This window comes from Argentina anserina, chromosome 6, assembly GCF_933775445.1.
Source record: "Argentina anserina chromosome 6, drPotAnse1.1, whole genome shotgun sequence".
NCBI lineage: Eukaryota > Viridiplantae > Streptophyta > Magnoliopsida > Rosales > Rosaceae > Argentina > Argentina anserina.
In genome coordinates, this window is record NC_065877.1 from 25,010,816 (window position 1) to 25,029,522 (window position 18,707).

The 18,707-nt window shown below is 34.9% G+C and overlaps 1 protein-coding gene across 1 annotated transcript in view; it reads right to left on the minus strand.

Annotated features, from left to right (window-relative positions):
- The window catches only part of LOC126798978 (uncharacterized), a 187,386-nt gene that overhangs the window by 115,538 nt on the left and 53,141 nt on the right, over nt 1-18,707 (minus strand). The window lies entirely within an intron of this gene.

Sequence of the window (18,707 nt, forward strand, 5' to 3'; positions counted from 1 at the left end):
CATAAGCCTAATCTTCACTTGTTTTTGAGCGAAACAAGCTCTGATACCAGCTAGGGCGAATCTAACCAATGCTCAAAATGTGAAGAGGTTTCTGATCTTCTTCAAAAATTTCTTGAAGAACTTCGATATTTTCTTGGGATGCGTAAATTCTACGATGTATTCTGTGGATAATATCCCAATAATTTTTGGTATTTCTTGGAAGGTTCTTTCTATTTCTTATTAGTTTTTTTATATTTTTCTTTTTCTTGTTGCAGTTCTTTTAAAGACAGTTTAGCAAACGCTAAAAGCCTAAGTCTAGAAGCTATGATAATTGCTATGATGATAAAATAACTATTTACCTTTGAGTATAGAGGGTAGATTTAAAGATTAGTAAACTGCTTAGAAAAATAAATTTTAAGAATTAGGTCCACCATGCTCCGTCAAAATTTTACCAAAATGACAAAATTAACAGAAAAAATAATATTTTAACGGAATATTCCAAAAGTTTTAACAGAAGTACCTTATTGATATCAGAATAAGAGTTCATGGATCTCTTTGATCTTTTTTAAAGGTCAGGGATCAAACTGTCCTTACCACGTAAGTTTAGGGACTGTTGGTGAATTTTCCTCTAAATATAAATATCTTCCAAGCAAAGTCACTACTGCATTGCAGTTGTTCTATTTCTGTGCAAACTATTAGGTACGTACCCGGCTGTGCTTTAACAGTAACCCAATTTGATCCGAAGAAAAAGAAATACTTAATTAGTACCCAATTGCCCAACCCAGTGCAACTTAAGGGAAGATTGGAAGAAGGCCCAAAGTCGCACCAAAAGCTAAAGAAGAAAAAGAAGAAATGGTAATGGCAGGGGTCTCTCGACTGATTGAAGGTACATATATTGGCCTCCATAGAGGTGATGAATAACCAAAGATGTGAAGAACAAGTTGTGACAACAAAGGGGGAGCATTGAGAACGTTTCCTAGTCGGACTAGGAAACACTTAAGGCATGGTTTTTACGATTTGGCCGAATCAAATATATATTGGATTATATATGGGTAGAATAAATTATATTTGGAAAATATGAAATATATTTATATTAAAAGGTGTATTCCATCTGTATTTTTTTTCTTTTTCTATATAAGATTGTATTAGTAAAGGATTTGGGTTGATTGCCTATTGGTACTAGGGTTAAGGGATTGATGGCCGGCTGGTATATATGGCATAGAGAGGCAGTAGGTTGGCTGCCCCCCCCATGAGATACACGGACAAGAAATAATAGAAGAGAAAGGGTAAAAACAAGTGAGAAAAAAAAATTTCACATCAAAGAAGAGCTTTGTGCTAGGAGATCTTAGTGACTCTATTGAAAACCTTAGTGGCATCATCGACAAGCTTAGTGAAGTCGAAGTACGTGCGATTACAACGATCTTAGTGAGGTTGTAATTGACACTTAAAGCAACGGTCTTAGTGAGGTTGTTTCAATACTTGATTGTGACTATCTAGTAAGAAGTATTTTACTTTTGAGAACTATATTATAATAGATTAAAGTGTAATCTTTGTAATATGAATTGTTCAATAGAAAAGTGAAATTATTCTATAATTTATGTTGCTATTACTCGTTATTGTTCTATCTTGTATTTTCATTTGGCATCAGAGTAGGTACTGGAGGTGTCCGGTAGATCTAGCTCAAGATGGAACGTCAAGGATTGAATCAACCACCTTTGCTCGTAAGTATGGATTTCGCTCAATGGAAGCTTTAAATGAGATCCTTTATATATGGTATTGACTTTCATGCATGGAGAAGTGTAGAACGTGGATGGAAACCTCCAATGAAAGAAGTTGATTTAAAAGCTCTTGAAGGATCGTCTAAGCAAGAATTAGAAGATGAAGATGAAGATGAGTGGACTGACAAGGAAATCAAAGCTAGTGAAGGAAATCATAAAGCTTTGAATGCTCTTTACGCATCAATGAGCAGAGATGAAAAGAAAAGAGTTCAGAACTGCATCATGGCCAAGCTGGTTTGGGATAAATTATGTGTTTTAAATGAAGGTAATGATATTGTAAAAGAACAAAGATTACAACAATATTACTCTGAGATAGATGCGTTAAAAATGAGAGATGATGAGTCTATTGATGAATTTTACAGTCGTTTTACTGATCTCTCTAATTTGTGTGAAAGCTTTTGAAGACCTTTACAAGAATCTGATATTGTAAGGAAAATATTACGATCTCTTCCAAAGTCATACAAGATGAAGAAAACAACAATCCAGGAGCAATATAATCTAAACGAATATTATGTGGACTTGTTGATTGGAAATCTAAAAGCTTGAGAGATGGAGCTTGATGAGGATGAAAGACCGAAATGTAAGAATTCAAAAAATATTGCTTTAAAGGTTACTGAACTATAAAAATCAAAGTCTGAGGAGTGTGAACATAATGAAGTACTGCTTTTAACTAAAAAGTTTAAGAAATTTTTGAATCAGAAAAATAATAGGAATAAACAAAATAATCAGAATTCTAGGAGAAATTTTAATGGAAATAATAAGAATTTTGAAAAACGTAATGATAATTTCTCTCAAAGGAAGTATGAATATGGAAGTAGTAGTAACAACAATAAAAAGTGTTATACTTGTGGTGGCATTGGCCACATTGCTACTGACTGTGGAAATAAAAAGACTGATTCAAGTAACAAGGCTTACAAGACATCTTGGAGTGACGATGATGATAGTTCCACAAAAAGGGACAAAACATTTGCTCTTGTATCTTCTTTCTCTTTAGATTATGCATGTTCAGAAACTGAGGATCAAGAAGAAGATGAAGACAATTGGTATGAAGATAATGAGATGTTTGAATATCAAGCAAGAGTTATAAAAGCTGCAGAGAAAATTTATGAAAAGAACATCCTGTTAAAACAACAAGTGGAGATGCTGGAAGAAAAAGTGAAATGGGAAGAGGAAAAACTAAACATGAGAAAGAAAAATGACTATGGTGATCAAGTGCTTGAACGAAAATGTCTTTTAGCAAAAATTCAAATGCTACAGGATGAGGTAACAGAAAAAAATAATTTAATTGATTTATTAAACTATAAACTTGGCAAGTTGCATGTTTTGCTTGATGGAACGGATAACAAGATTAAAAAGTTTCAAAATAGCTCGAAATCATTATCTGACATTTTGAATTCAGGAAAAAGCTACAATGATAGAATTGGACTTGGATATACTGGTAAGTCTAACTCAACTAGAAATTCTAATTTTTCCACTAATTTTGTCCATGAACAATCAGGTTCGAAGGAATGTGAGAAATACATTGGAGAACATGAAAAATCTGAAAATGTTCAGACCTCCTTCAAATCAAATGCTGTCAACTCAGATGACATGTATGAGAAAGATATTAAAGATATTCGAAGTAATTTGAAAGAACATAGTCAGTTTTTACTTGATATCTCTCATTTTGTTGGTTTGTCCAAATCTTATAAAGAAACTAAACAAGATGCGAACGTTGCTAGGAGATACTCAGGTAAGAAGGTTTGGAGGAAAAAGGATAATCAAGATTTCATAGAAGCTTTTTGTAATATGTGCCATATTGATATAGATTATGAATCGAATGACATTGAGGCTACTTGTAATGTTGCTATTACTGCTTTATCTGCTAGACATGTTGACACTTGGTATATTGACAGTGGTTGTTCTAGACACATGTGTGGTAACAAATATTGGTTTTTTGACTTAAAAGAATCAGGTGTGTCAGGTGCTGTCATGTTTGGAGACGGGAGGAAAGCAAAACTAAGAATGCTCAATTAGATCTGAGGATCTTACCTGCTTAAATAATGTTCTTTATGTTGAAGGTTTATCTAATAACCTTATTAGTGTTAGTCAATTAGCTGATGAGCATGAAAATGTATGGTTTAATAAATGTAGTTGTGTTGTTTTTGACAAAGATGATACAATTGTGATGGGAGGGGATAGATCAGGAGATAAATGTTATCATGTTGCCTCTTATTTGAAATCTGACAACTCATAATCGTGTTTCAAGACTATTTCAGTTGAGAAAACCATGGAACTTTGATATAAGCGTCTTGGTCATTTGAACTTTCAGGATTTTCTTAAACTATCTAGTCAAAAATTAGTAAGAGGCTTACCTACATTAAGTGATCGTACTGATGTTATTTGTGAAGGATGTAAAACATGTAAACAAACTCATGCAAATCATAAAGTTGTGAATGCTTCCTCCTCATCTCAACCTTTGGAGTTGTTACATATGGACTTAATGAGACCGTCTCCTACTGTAAGTATAGCAGGTAAGGAATATATCTTTGTTGTGGTTGATGATTATTCTCGGTTTACATGGGTTGATTTTCTAAAGGATAAGAGTGAGACATTTGCTAGAATTAGATCTGACAATGGAACTGAATTTAAAAACAACTTATAGTGGAAAAACAACAACATAATCTTTAAATTGCTAGAATTAGATCTGACAATAGAACTGAATTAAAAAATTCTAATTTTTTTAAATATTGTCGAGATTATGGTGTGTTTCATGAGTTTTCAGCTCCTATAACCCCTCAGTAGAATGAAATAGCTGAACATAAAAACATATCCTTATTAGACATGGCAAGGGTAATGTTACATTCATCTGGTTTAAGTGAGAATTTCTGGGCTGAAGCTGTAAATACTGCATGCTATGTTGGAAATCGAGTTCTTCTTTGTTCAGGTACAAAGAATACTCCATATGAACTATGGAAATGTAAGTAACTCGATGTAAGTTATTTTCATGTTTTTGAAAATCCTTGTTATATTTTAAAAGACCGTGAACATTTAGCTAAATTTGCTCCAAGATCAGACTCATGTATTTTTCTTGGCTATTCTCTAGACAGTCGTGCCTATAGAGTGTATAATAAAGAAACTCAAACTGTCATGGATTTCATAAATGTATCTGTTGATGATAATTTTAATGAGCCCATTTTATCTGATGAAAGTTTAACTAGTTCAAAAGATAAGAATGTACAATCACAGGAAGCAGTCACAGAAGTGGACAAAAATCTACAACCTGCAGTAAAATATCAAACTGGATTCAAGCAGGTTAGAAAAGATCATTCATCCAATGATATCATTAGAGATACTGGCGAAGGCATGCGCACAAGAAAGAAAACTATTGAGATTACTCCAACCACAGAAGATGACTTTTGATGCTCCAACACAGAGATTGTGAAAATAAACAAAGCTCTTGTAAGTTTTGTTAAAGAAAAAGTTAAAGAAACTAACAAACTAAAATGTTTTGGATTTGTTTCTTTGATTGAACCTAAAAATATCAAGGATGCTATGCTAGATGATGATTGGATCAATGCAATGCAATAAGAACTCAACCAATTTGAAAAGAATGAGGTATGGATTATTGTTCCTCGTCCTGAAAATACTAATGTTGTTGGTACTAAGTGGATTTTTAGGAATAAAGTGGATGAACATGGCACAATTATAAAAAATAAATCTAGATTAGTTGCTCAAGGATATTCACAAGTCGAAGGCTTGGACTTTTATGAAACCTTTGCCTCGGTGGCTCGAATTGAATCCATCAGACTTTTGCTAGCCATTGCATGTCACCGTAAGTTTAAGTTATTTCAAATGGATGTAAAAACTGCCTTTTTAAATGGTGAAGTACAGGAGGAAGTGTTTGTTGAACAACCTCCATGATTCAAAGATATTCATCATCCTGATTACGTTTGTAAACTTAAAAAAGTTGTTTATGGTCTTAAACAAGCTCCTCGTGCTTGGTATGATAAACTCTCTACTTATCTTATTTCTTAAGGATATTTTCGTTTCACTGTAGACAAAACCCTATTTGTTAAACATGTTGGAAGTCATCTCATGGTTGCTCAAATTATATTGATGATATTGTGTTTGAGTCTACTTCTGATGCTCTAGTAAAATAATTCACTAAAATTATGACTAATGAGTTTGAAATGAGTATGTTTGGTGAACTTACTTACTTTTTGGGTTTGCAAATTAAACAAAATCAAAATGGTATTTTTCTATCCCAATCTAAATATGCTGAAAATCTTATTAAGAAATTTGATATGACTGAGAAGAAATATGTTAGTACACCTATGCGTACCACCACAAAGTTATGTCATGATCTTGATGGTAAGTCTGTTGACGAAACTAAATATCGTAGTATGATTGGTAGTTTGCTTTACCTTACTGCCAGTCGTCCTGATATATCTTACAGTGTAGATGTTTGTGCAAGGTTTCAGGCTAACCCAAAAGAATCACATTTGGAGGCTGTTAAAAGAATTATTCGTTATGTTTCCGGAAGTATAACTTGTGGTGTATTTTTTATATGTATGACACTAATGCTGAAATTGCAGGATATTCTGATGCAGATATGGGAGGTAATTTGCAAGATCGAAAAAGCACTAGTGGTGGTTGTTTCTTCATTGGTAAGAATTTAGTTGTATGGCATAGTAAGAAACAAATTGTACTTCATTGTCTACTTCAGAAACTGAATATATTGCCGCAGGTAGTTGTTGTACTCAAATGCTTTGGATGAAGAATATGCTTAAGGATTATGGTATTCCGCAAGAAAAACTTGTGATTTTCTGTGATAATACAAGTGCTATTAATATTTCCAAAAATCATGTTCATCATACTAGAACTAAACACATTGATATACTATATCATTTCATTCATAAACTTGTTGATAAAAATATTCTATCATTTGTTTCTACAAATTATCAATGGGCATATTTGTTCACCAAACCATTGGATACAGAACGCTTTCTAACCTTACGTTATGTCATTGGCGTTTGCTCTCAATATTGACAAATAACAGCTTTGGTGGGTACATATGTCAAGGTAACCTTTATTTGTCCGTGATCTTATCTTTCTATGGATGAGTTACTGCAGTTTACCTGTTAGTTCTTTAGGCCTCTTGACATTGTTACTTTGGATCACACCTCTTGTGTTCTCAGACGTCATTCATGGTCATTAGACTTTATGTTTAATTCTCGCGTACACATACTTCATAGTGGTGGATAAATCTGAATTGAGTCACCTAATCAGGAGCCTGTGTAGTTGAATACATGTTATAGACTTTGACTGCATGCAAAAGAAAACGAAAAAAAAAATGTATGCATGCAATCATAAGCCAGGCTAGTTCTACATCTTCAAAAGTTTACTAACTACTCGACTCCTAGAGGAATAGATTGGTTTGGTCTCCCCTGAGGTTATGATATTTTTAGGCCAGGCTAGCTCTCCTCTTCAGGGATTGACTAACTACTCGATACTTGTTGAAATGGGCTGGCTTGGTCTCCACGGTGGTTGCAAAAATGTCCCAGCAATGTACTGAGCATACATTATCATTATAAAAAAAATACAAATTATGGTGTTATAAGGAGATTATATGGAGAGATAGGGGGAGTGTCGTTTAAGTTGGCTTGCGCATTTAATCACTCATCTTTTTTAATTCCCATTATGACGTATATTCAAAGGACATCACATCTTCGTATTGGCTAATGATCATACATATTACTCGAGGATGCTTGTTTGTGTGGTTGATAAAGTGTATTTTCTTGCTTAATAAGAATGCTCATGTCATTGTATTAACTCTTACTATAGTTGTATGATATGCTTGGACTTGTTTCGTGTTACCTTGACATTGTGGTCTCTGTCATTTTGTTAAAAATCTTATTGCGAGCTCAGTGAGTATACGGTCTAAGATGTTCTAGTTTCAAAGTTTGGTCTGCTTGTTCATTTTAGAAAGATTCAAGTTCCGCGTACAAGTCATCTCTTATTCTAATCACGGTTTGGGTAACGGTGTTAGTTAGCTTACGTGCAAAAGTTTGTTTGTAAGGTTAGATGTAACGTTACTCTCTTCTGGGTTATTGATTCATGTTCCCTTTCATACTTTATTATACTTCATGCATGCAAATCTTCTCTGCATATATATTTTTGTGAAAAGCTGACCCGTCTGGACCTATTTCGTTGCGAGTTGGATCCACCTCCTAGCTTTAAAGGATTCTTGCATTTGAAGAGCCTAAATCTTCATCAAATTTTTGTTGCTCCTGAGGCAATTGAAAGTCTTATTTCTAGTTGCCCGCTACTTGAGAGTCCATCTTTGTCATACTTTGATAGCCTAGCTTTAATTATCCATGCTCCGAATCTCAAGTACTTGTGTCTCGAAGGTAAATTTGAGGACATAACTCTAGAAAATACTCCTCTTTTGGTTGATTTATCTGTTGCTTTGTACATGACTGATGAAAATGTTTAGTACCCTGAGCATAGTTCAAATTGCAAGTTTATCAAGGTTCTTGGCAGCTTACCACGCCTTGAGAGGCTTATTGGGCATATCTACTTTACTAAGTATTTGAGTATAGGAACTTCAACTCTCGGGATCGTCTCTAACGTCAACAGAATCACCCGATTTAGGGTTTGAAGTAATGAGTATCATGCCTTGCATATTTATTACTATGGAAGGTTTAGTTTCCTTCTCTGTTTCGATCTATCATCTTTTCCTTCTCGGTTTTGACAAGATTTTCAAATTATAGAAGGAAATCTATTATATGTCATATTTGTGTTCAAGATCTTCATGCCGTCCAGGTTGCAAAAGTAAGTAAAATCTGGTGCATATTTTGTTCCTTCACACTTAGAAATCTTTGCATGCTCTCTTGGTTATTCCTCTATATATAACTTTCACGAGTCTAGGGTTTTCTTCCCACCAATCATTTTCCTCCTCTCCTACTCTTTTCTTCACGGTTTGTTCCGAGTGTGCAGGTCATCATCATGAACGGAGCAAGGCGAAACCGACACGAGACAGAGGAGGCCAGACGTGAAGCTGCACTTCGTCATCATCAAGATGATGCTGCTTATCATGCTGATATTGCTCGTCCAGTCACCCTAGGTGAAATCAATCACGCTTTCTCTCGGATTGGGTTTCAATTTCAAACACAGATCAATCGTGTGCAGCTGTTGCACGAAACTGGTCATGATAATGTCACAAGGCACCTCCATCGGATTGAGGCAGCAATATAGCTGCTCATTGATCTCGGGCCGGAGACACAGTCCATGATGCAGACTTCACCTTCTCAAGCTCCTCCTACAGGACCAAATGCTTCTTACAGTTTCATGTCATCATCAGGTTCGGATGGATCCTTCCCTCCCCTTCCTCCTCTTCCAACAGAGGGGAGTCCTTTGTGGGATGCAATCTTCCAAGAACGAGAGCGCCGTGCCGAGAGGAATATGATTGCAACTCGGACGGCATGGTTGGCTGATCACAAACATCTTCACGGACCTCAACCTCATCCCCAAGAATCACTTCCGGTGGTAGTTGTTGATGATGCTCCTCCTTCTCCTCCGCCACCCAAAGGTCATGCTTTTCAGAATGGGGAGATAGCACCCCATGAATGGACAAATTACAACTCCATAGGTGGTCGTAGGCGGAGTGCTCGTCGAGGACGTGGGCGCCGTGGTGGCCATGCCTAGGATGCTCCCATAATCAAGACTTTTCCTCCTTTGGCTTCATCACCTTAGGGGGAGACATCAAGTTCCTATTCAAGATTTTCCTTGTTTTATTTTGATAAGAACTATTTTCTATTAGTTTGGTTTTGATGTGTACCCTAAGTACTATGCACAAACTATGTTTGATTATTCATGTTTACTTGAATTCTAAAGTTTTTATTGGTTTTTGTTTATTAAAATCTATGATCATGTCACTTGATATCTTGAAAAGGATGATCATTGATTCTTGATACCAAGTGACTTATTCTCGTGTTGAGAATGTGAGAGGTTCAACTTGCTATTTAGATTAGGTTATTTGATTAAACTTGTCCTTATAGTGTTCTTTGTGAGTGTGTAGGTACTTGATGGTGAAATGTGCATGGAAGGCCAAAGGGGGAGATTGAAGGTGATGTATATTGGCCTCCATAGAGGTGATGAAGAACCAAAGATGTCAATAACAAGTTGTGACAACAAAGGGGGAGCATTGAGAACATTTCCTAGTCGGACTAGGAAACACTTAAGGCAAGGTTTTTACGATTTGGCCGAATCAAATATATATTGGATTATATATGGGTAGAATAAATTATATTTGGAAAATAAGTTTCAAATATATTTATATTAAAAGGTGTATTCCATATGTATTTTTTCCTTCTCTATATAAGGTTGTATTAGGAAAGGATTTGGATTGATTGCCTATTGATGGCCGGCTGGTATATATGGCATAGAGAGGCAGTAGGTTGGCTGCCCCCATGAGATACACGAACAAGAAACAATAGAAGAGAAAGGGTGAAAACAAGTGAGAAAAAAAAATTCACATCAAAGAAGAGCTTTGTGCTAGGAGATCTTAGTGACTCCATTAAAGACCTTAGTGGCATCATCGACAAGCTTAATGAAGTCGAAGTACATGCGATTACAACGATCTTAGTGATGTTGTAATTGACACTTGAAGCAACGGCATAGTGAGGTTGTTTCAATACTTGATTGTGACTATCAAATAAGAAGTATTTTACTTTTGAGAACTATATTATAATATATTAAAGTGTAATTTTTGTAATATGAATTGTTCAACAGAAAAGTGAAAAATTCTTCTATAATTTCCGTTGTTATTACTCGTTATTGTTCTATTTTGTATTTTCACTGATGTTACATACAATTGATGAGTGTTGTATGTTATTTATTTATTATTACAGTTGAATCCAAACAAATAAGTGTTTAAACTTCACATGTGAATGATGTGATCAAAATCAAGCTTGGTTAATTTAATCGGCATCGCAAGGGGAAAAGCGCGCATAACTCCCTAGGACAATTAACCTTGTTGTTCAGTATCTGCATCCACTTCTGAAGCGCTCTTCCACCATATGCTTCAAGAAGTTTGCTTCACGTTCCGATGGATCACAATATATTTATCGTCGTCTTCGCTACTCTTCATCAGTTAGGTACCCTCCGGTTGGTATGTGAGTTATACCCATAAATATATTGCCTGCTTTCAGTTTCAATTTATGCAGTACTAGACTACTTGTCAATACTGTCATAATGTAATTCTCTATGATGTTAATTTGTGTCTTTTTGTATCTTTTCTTATCATAGACCATGTTTATATTAATCGCAATATTGTCATATTCATGACGACCATCATTACAGGTCATCATAATTCATAACTAATCGTCTATGATTAGAGCAAGCTAATTGCTAGGTGGAGTAAGAAAGCTAGCTAGCTATTTTGTGGCTTCTTGGCGAAGTAAGAAGTTAGCTAGCCAGATGGCAATAGATTGTTTGATCTGGCTCCATGCTTCCACCTAATTTATATACAACTGAAAGTTTCTGAAGTCACGTATAGGCATGCATTAGGGCATGCATATGTAAACAAACGCCGGGGCGCTAGCTAGGCTGATCTACATGTACGTACGTACACCATTTTCAATTGGCAGGATTGATGATTGAATGATCATTAGCGCGCTCGATCATATTCAAATCATACATATTGAGCCATATCATAAATATTTAAATTATGACCATCAAATAATTAAATGATAACTTGTATGAGTTTATAATGAACATGTAGATTACTCATATCATTAACTTCATCGGTACACTTGAAAGAATATAATACTATTTTAACACAAGGCAGCACCCACTCTACCCTAGCTATGTTCATGAAACTAGGGCTGAGATTAAGTTAGGTCCAAACCCGTATTCGACCTGGAGTACTCGGTTTGTGAAAAATCAGCACCGAGCACCAAACTGTAAATGCAGAGAGTCAGATTATCGGTGCACTAAAAATTAAGTTCGGCGCGGGCCTCTGGTGTAAATTTCTGACAGGTTTTTATTTCTCTCAACATCTTCTTCATTGCTTCATCAGTGCATTCCCGAGTCTTTAATTATCATCCCCCAACTCGAAACCAAAACGATCAAAATCAAAACTAAAATAGTAGAAGAAGATGAAAAATCAAAAACTAAAGAAACCCAGAGAGAAGAGAGCCACATAGATGATTAGATGTATGAGATAGAAGACTCAATGACTCATATCCTTATAGGTCGAGCCCCTTAATCAAAGAGAGCCATGTCTGCCCAGATATGTCTCAGAGAGAAGACGAAAGGAACTGACTCCTGTCCATGAGAAAGAAAGAACTCAAAGAAGAGTTGTTGGAATTAATAATCTGTTGTGATAGTTCTACATATAACCATTACTTTGTTCCAATCAAACATAGACATTTATGTGAGTACTAAAGACCTAAAGGCTAAAACTTAATAAAATATTTAGACATTATATAATGAGTACTAACGTCCGTATTAGCAAAGAATGAAAATCATTGTGCCACATGAGATAAAGACGGTTTAGTGATTAAGGTGTTTTTTTTTTTAGAAAAAGAAACTATATATATTGTAGCAAAATAAGATTACAACAAAGAGGAATACTCGGTGGTAGAACTAAAATCTCCACGCTCATTTCTACTAAGACTGTTAGTCACAGGACTATCGCAAGAAGTGTGGATTGCATCACTTAAGTATGATTATGTGTATTTGTGTGTGAAACTACCTACTCCCAAATATAGGAGGTCAAATTTTAGTAAGTGAAAATGTAAAGTATCGTACTCGAGGGATTGAGGGAAACTCAACTCTAACTAGATTTCCGTAAGAAAAACTAGAAAAACATGCATTCTAACTTTTTACAAGTTCACAACCTTAGCCATTTAGAAGCTAAGAGTCATGGAGATGGTATTAACAAGTGGTAATGAATCAGCTTGGTTGATTTTAAAATTAAGCTAAGCAAACTAATTCTTGCACAAAAACAACAAAGAAATGTAAATGTAGAGATATAATTAAAAGATGAGTAGAGACTTAGGCCCACCTAGCCTTACTCATGCACAAATGTAACTCAAGATTAATGCATAAACATGTTTGGCAAACTTTCCCCTAGTGCTTTAGTTAAGCTACTAAGAAACCAACTAATCATGTAATTTAACAAAGTCATTTGGAGCTAAATTAAATCACACAACCGTCACAATTATATTACCTTATAATACAAGTGAGCTATGTACCACAAGCATAACACCCCTTAGAGTAATTACACTCATGGTTCAAGGTAAGAAATCCAAGTAACTTAATATTTCCCGTAAGAAATACTAAGTCACCACTTAAAGGCTACCCATACTCATGGATTCAAGAAGTTGTCAAGTTCAAGTTCCGATTCATTAATGACCTAAACATGTTTCTAGGTGACAAAACTAGCAACACATTTAGTAAGCATTTTAAATGTAGAAGCCCATAGATTCAACATGCATCAACATCAATTAAGAGTAAAATGAATTCATTAGCACATGAATTTGGCTAGGGCTAGCTTAGCCTCAAATCCAACTACTCACAACCCATTAAATACAACAAACTTTTGAAAATGAAATACATCAAAAGACAAGTAGAGTAAAGAGAGAAGAAATTACCAAGAGTTTGGTACAAATGATACCAAACCGTACCTCTAAAGGTTCACTACCCACAAAGATGTAATAAGAAAGAAAGTGCTTCTAAGTATGATATTAATGGGTTCTAGACTTCTAGAAAAGGAAGAACTCCATGAACATCATACTTTATCCACACAATCTAGAAACAAAGAACAAGGGTTAATGATGATTATGAGTAGAGGATGAAGAGAGTGAAGTGAGTATGACTTTGGTAAAACCCCACACTATCACAACTTTTTACTCCAACCCAAATCTATGAAACAAGTTTGTGATTGATCAAAGGTGTAAAAGATATTTGGTTTTTGGTGAAAACTCAAGACACTTTACACTTTTCTCTACACAACTTGATATCTATGACTTCGGCTTAAGAAAACTATGTTAAAACTATGGAAAAGATGAAGTTTTGATAGAATTTTAGTGTGGTAAAGGGTGCAATCCCTTTTTGGGGAGAATGAGGGTATTTAAAGGCCTTAGTGACACAAATGAAGGGTGAAGATGTAAGGGTATGAATGACTAGATATGGTGGACAAATGTGGAAGCACAAATTGTGGATCTTATTCTTGAAATGGTCCACTTCAATTGTCTTCTTTTATTTTGAATTTAAATTTAAATCCACAATTCATGTAGCACAAATTGTGGATATTATTTTTGAAATGGTCATCTTCATTTGTCTTCTTCTATTTTGAATTTGAATTTAAATTTAAATCCACAATTCATGATTCACCAATGCTCCATTGACTTATTGACTTTGCCACCATCATTTCCGACAACCACATTCTCATCGCCGAAGTTTAACCAGCATTTTCCGGCATTGACTTTTGTTTTCTTGTGAAATCTCCACATTTACTTTTTTTGGCTTGAAATTTTCACCCGAATCCAGAATGTGCGCTAAATCCACTCATTTTGACGTGTTTCTGATCATTTGCATATTTTCCTAACATGAGTAGGAAACGTAATAAAAATAAATAAATATATAAAAAGATAAAGCAAAAGAATAAGAATAAGAATAAGGCAAACATTATTAGGTTAATATTAACCTAACAAGAAGCAATTATGTTAAGAAGGCACAATCCCGAACCAAACCAAATGATTCTAAAAGTAATTGATACCAACTCGTCGCCAATCTCAAGAAGAAACCGTTCCAATAGCATCACATACCAAAACCTCTGACATATTTGTAGAAACAATCCTCGTCATTACGTACATTGACACCTAGAATGCACTGACATTTAAAATAGTCCCTGAAGATGACATGCGCCATAGATGGCGCACATAATGACACCTACCCTATTGATGACCTAAACCCTTGCTCAAAAGAGGAGGGACGATAAAAAAAATCTAAAATAAACCTAAAAAAAAAAAGACAAAAAGGTATGTCCAAACAAGCCCAAACCCACCTAAGACCACCCATCCTAGGCTCAAAGAGCCTAGGACCACTAGAGGAATCGTAAGAGACTAACTAGGGGTGTTAATTGAAAACCGAAAAAAAACCGAACCATAACCGAACCAAAACTGAAAAAAAACCGAAGAAAAAAAAATCGCACCAAACCGCAAAAAAACCACACTAAACCGAAATATTTGGTGTGGTTTTGGTTTGGGATGTTTGGAAACCGAAACCGAACCGAAAAACCGAATATATATATATTATAAAGAAATTATATTATTTATAGATATATTTAATATACATAATTAAATATGTTATCGATCGAGACCCAAACTTTATCAAAATTCGGTGAATTTTTTACCATATCTGTATTTATATATGCTGATCACATCCGACGGTCGAAATTTAATATTTTTAATTTTAGATATTAGAACCACAACATGTCTACTAATGTGATTAACTTGTTTAGTGGTCTTTTTGCAAATGTATGCAGTTGTGAAACAACTATATCTTAATACGTTACGTATAGTGAAATATGGTTATGGTAAAAAAATCACATATTTTCGATAACGTTTGTGTCCCGATCGAGGCGGTCAACCCTTTTTACGCTTATTATCCCTGGAACGTAAATTTTTTGAACATTTTACACGAGCTGCTACATCACATATATGTGAGAGTGTGTGCATGAAAAAATCCACCAAAACTAGTCAAGAAGGAGGGGTAAGAACAAATTCACTTAATTAGATGAAATTAAATTAATGTTGACCAAATCGATCGAGACCCAAATATTATCAATATTAGATGAATTTTTTACCATATCATTATTTAAATATGTTGATCACATCTGATGGTCAAAATTTAATATTTTGAATTTTAGACATTGGAACCACAACATGCCTACTAATGTGGTATAACTTGTTTAGTGGCTTTTTTCAAATGTATGCATTTGTGAAGGAACTATATATTATAAATATAATTTTGAAAATATGTCCGCATGATGCGTTACGTATTGTGAAATATGGTTGTGGTAAAAAAATCACATATTTTCGATAACGTTTGTGTCCCGATCGAGGCGGTCAACCCTTTTTACGCTTATTATCCCTTATGGGTAGCCTTATCCCTGGAACGTAATTTTTTTGAACATTTTACACGAGCTGCTACATCACATATATGTGAGAGTGTGTGCATGAAAAAATCCACCAAAACTAGTCAAGAAGGAGGGGGTAAGAACAAATTCACTTAATTAGATGAAATTAAGTTAATGTTGACCACATCGATCGAGACCCAAATATTATCAACATTAGATGAATTTTTTACCATATCCTTATTTAAATATGCTGATCACATCTGAGGTCAAAATTTAATATTTTGAATTTTAGACATTGGAACCACAACATGCCTACTAATGTGGTATAACTTGTTTAGTGGCTTTTTGCAAATGTATGCATTTGTTAAATAACTATATATTATAAATATAATTTTGCAAATATGTCTGCATGATGCGTTACGTATTGTGAAATATGGTTATGGTAAAAAAATCACATATTTTCGATAATGTTTGTGTCCCGATCGAGGCGGTCAACCATTTTTACGCTTATTATTCCCTATGGGTAGCCTTATCCCTGGAACGTAAAATTTTTGAAAATTTTACACGAGCTGCTACATCACATATATGTGAGAGTGTGTGCATGAAAAAATCCACCAAAACTAGTCAAGAAGGAGGGGGTAAGAACAAATTCACTTAATTAGATGAAATTAAGTTAATATTGACCACATCGATCGAGACCCAAATATTATCAATATTAGATGAATTTTTTACCATATCCTTATTTAAATATGCTGATCACATCTGACGGTCAAAATTTAATATTTTGAATTTTAGACATTGGAACCACAACATGCCTACTAATGTGGTATAACTTATTTAGTGGCTTTTTGCAAATGTATGCATTTGTGAAGCAACTATATATTATAAATAGAATTTTGCAAATCTGTCCGCATGATACGTTACGTATAATGAAATATGGTAATGGTAAAAAAATCACATATTTTCGATAACGTTTGTGTCCCGATCGTGGCGGTCAACCCTTTTTACGCTTATTATCCCCTATGGGTAGCCTTATCCCTGGAACGTAAAATTTTTGAAAATTTTACACGAGCTGCTATATCACATATATGTGAGAGTGTGTGCATGAAAAAATCCACCAAAACTAGTTAAGAAGGAGGGGGTAAGAACAAATTCACTTAATTAGATGAAATTAAGTTAATGTTGACCACATCGATCGAGACCCAAATATTATCAATATTAGATGAATTTTTTACCATATCCTTATTTAAATATGCTGATCACATCTGACGGTCAAAATTTAATATTTTAAATTTTAGACATTGGAACCACAACATGCCTACTAATGTGGTATAACTTGTTTAGTGGTTTTTTGCAAATGTATGCATTTGTGAAGCAACTATATATTATAAATAGAATTTTGCAAATCTGTCCGCATGATGCGTTACGTATAGTGAAATATGGTTATGGTAAAAAAATCACATATTTTCGATAACGTTTGTGTCCCGATCGAGGCGGTCAACCCTTTTTACGCTTATTATCCCCTATGGGCCTATGGGTAGCCCTATCCCTGGAAGGTAAAATTTTTGAAAATTTTACACGAGCTGCTACATCACATATATATGAGAGTGTGTGCATGAAAGAATCCACCAAAACTAGTCAAGAAGGAGGGGGTAAGAACGAATTTACATTTAATTAGATGAAATTAAGTTAATGTTGACCACATCGATCGAGACCCAAATTTTATCAAAATTAGATGAATTTTTTACCATATCCGTATTTAAATATGCTGATCACATCTGATGGTCAAAATTTAATATTTTGAATTTTAGACATTGGAACCACAACATGCCTACTAATGTGGTATAAGTTGTTTAGTGCCTTTTTGCAATTGTATGCATTTGTGAAGCAACTATATCTTGTAAATAGAATTTTGCAAATCTGTCCGCATATTCTTTTTATTTCGTTAAGAATCAAGTAGATAGACAAGGAAAGAAACTCCGATTTTCTTTACAAAATAACCAAAAGAAAAACCAATATAAACCAGAGAAAAACCAAACCGAACCAAACCGAACACAATTGGTTTTTGAAAAAAAAAAGTGAAAAACCAAACCGAACCAAACCGAATAAATAGAACGGTTTGGTGTTCGGTATCATCTATAAACCGAACCATTCAAACCGATTAACATCCCTAAGACTAACTGCTACCAAAGTTCAACGACATGCCGTCCTCTGTCTGACCACCGCACCACTGCCCGCCGTCAATGTCGACCGAAATTGAGGATCCCGTTTGAAACCGTGACGACGAGACACCACCTTCAAAGAATCAATCTAACAACATAAATTATCAAGCTTCGACCTGGGTTAGAAACCCAAATCAGAGATCGACAAAGACCTGCATTACCTCATCTCTGCAACCACATCAACATAACTCCGACCGCCACAAAGTCCCGAACAACACCTCAAGAACGCCCAACATCCTCGGTGAGCAAAAGCCGATGCAAACCGAACCTAGAAACCACAAGTCAGGTCACACCTGGAGCTGCTGACCTCTCACAATCCACCGCCATCAACCACCAGAGCAAGGCCACCAACTGACCTCTATAACTCCCATCCGACATTGATGCATCGTCGGAGGGAAACAATTTTTTTTTCTTCAGAAAATCCTAGAGATCTGGCTTCTTCGGAGCTCAAAGAGGTTTTGTGTTCGATTGGTGAATATATGGTGACACCTAATGACTACTAGTTTTAGAGATTACCCTATATTAAACATGGTAGCTACCCAGATTCCTTGTTCTTCTGGAAGGTGAGTAGATGATTATGATTGATAGATCAAGGTG